Source organism: Sinocyclocheilus grahami, unplaced genomic scaffold, assembly GCF_001515645.1.
Source record: "Sinocyclocheilus grahami isolate Dianchi unplaced genomic scaffold, SAMN03320097.WGS_v1.1 scaffold11796.1, whole genome shotgun sequence".
In the NCBI taxonomy this organism is placed as follows: Eukaryota; Metazoa; Chordata; class Actinopteri; order Cypriniformes; family Cyprinidae; genus Sinocyclocheilus; species Sinocyclocheilus grahami.
This window is the reverse complement of record NW_015514046.1, coordinates 1-1,914: the sequence shown is the minus strand read 5'-3', so window position 1 is coordinate 1,914 and position 1,914 is coordinate 1. Positions and strand designations below refer to the sequence as shown.

Genomic DNA, 1,914 nt, shown 5'->3' with positions numbered 1-1,914 from the left:
CCACACAGCTAGAAATGTCATCAAGCAGACCCCTGGGATCCCGTTCCAGACACGGATGTCTCCATCTCACTGATAAATACTACACAGACTAAACAAAAAAAGTCTGCAGCGGGTCTTTCCAGTCCTCTCCCTCTGTCTCTACCATTACTCCTAGCCTTGAGCTACATGTGTAATCCACACTTCCCCGCCGTTCCATCTGGGGAAAGGATTTTTCCTCTGCTCTGTGGAAACAACTCGGAAGGTTACAGGCCTTGAGACTCGTGGCCCGGCGTTAACGGTGATCCATTCAGACACAACCAATTTCCACTAGCGGTGCATGCTGTTAATTCAGGAACAGCTGAACCCTGAATCACAGGTATCAACCATGCTGCCTCACTACATCTCAATAAAGGGGTTGCATTTCACCTCAGCCTGCCGCTCAGATTAAGAACGGATCTGTGTTGAATCAACATTTCCAGCCTAGTCCAAGAAATAGCAGGACACTAAACCACAATGTGGAATGGAATTGCTGCTGAGAACAGCGAAATTCAGAGTAAAGTGTGCCTTCCATTCCAGGAAGAGACAGCGTTTTGGACTCTGTAGAGCCTCGGTCATTTCCAGAGACGTGAGATGGAAGAGATGCACAAGACAACGATGGTGTTGAGAGCCGTTGTGAAGTGGATAGAGTGTTTTACCACGAGGAAAGTTCAAAAGCTGCTTTAACCACTACAATGATTTCATTATAGTGCAAAAACACATATAGTTCACCAAAAAATTAAAACTCTATCATTGTTTCACCCTTATGTTGTTACAAACCTGTGTGATGTCCTCCAAAATATCTTCTTTTGTGTTCCACAGAAGAAAGTAAGTCATAAAAAATCACTCTAGAACCCTATTAGACTGGAACCCCATGTGGCATAATGTTAATGACATTATGAACGTGGAACCAAAAGACTCACCTGTCTGCCATCCTGCCCCACATTAGTCTGTCCCCTCACCACTGTCCTGATGTTGTCATCCAAGCGTCTGATTAAAAGAATTATTTACAATACCAATTTAATAAGATGAAAACCTAAAGAACCTCCATATATAAATGCAGACCATATCAGGGTCTAAATATTAAAAACTCACCTGATTTTAAGTCGAATGTTATTCACCACTTCATCTATATTCGCCAAAGACTTTTTTTAAAAAAAGAAAAAAGATTTCATATCAAGATTTGGAGGGAAAAACATCTCTACTGAAATATATCAGCTATCCTTAAATTTTATCTCTTTTAATAATCAACATCTTATTAGTCACTTTTTCTTGCTCGGAGAGAGCAGTGCTCTCTAGTGGACAAAAATATAGACATTCAATAGAGGAGCATTTCTGCAGTAATGTAAAGGAAAGCATAAGTATTAGCAGCATTATTGGTCACTTGCATCAATATGGGTGACCGTAACACAGGTGTTAAATTAGATTTGTTATTTATTTGCATTATAGAAACTATTAGTATGTAACAGTATAATGCTGCTCAGAACTAGAGCTTAAATACACATAAAAAGGTTTCGAATTAAGGTACACATTCATCACGCTGACCATTGCTCAAGTATTCTAATTCAGACTCACCTGTTCTGTTGGAAACAAGGTATTAATGTATTCAACAGCATTGAAGTCGGCTCGATCCAAAGGGTCCTGGCTGGGGAAAACCTACAAAAATGAGCAGATAACATATGATATGGCCAGGACCAGAAAAGCAGGCTCTGCTGAATGAGAATCAGGTGTCCACAAGTTTTCTAAAGATGTTCTGAAGTGACCATCAAGCTTTTCTACACTGCAATCTGTTCAGGTGGCACCTTAACAAATAGATCAAGAGATCCAGCTGTATTACTGATCTTACGCCCGACTCATTGAAGGTAGCAGAAGAATGATCATGGCTTGACAAACCATTAT

The 1,914-nt window shown here is 40.3% G+C and overlaps 1 long non-coding RNA gene across 1 annotated transcript in view; it reads right to left on the bottom strand.

Moving 5' to 3' along the window:
* Window positions 1-1,667, bottom strand: part of LOC107578754 (uncharacterized) — a 5,915-nt gene extending 4,248 nt beyond the window's left edge. The window contains exons 1-3 of the long non-coding RNA XR_001608381.1: window positions 1,591-1,667; window positions 1,111-1,160; window positions 939-1,005 (exon numbers count right to left, since the gene is read on the bottom strand). This is a non-coding gene — a long non-coding RNA (uncharacterized lncRNA). The remainder of the gene's footprint in view (window positions 1-938; window positions 1,006-1,110; window positions 1,161-1,590) is intronic.
* Window positions 1,668-1,914: the final 247 nt, after the last annotated feature.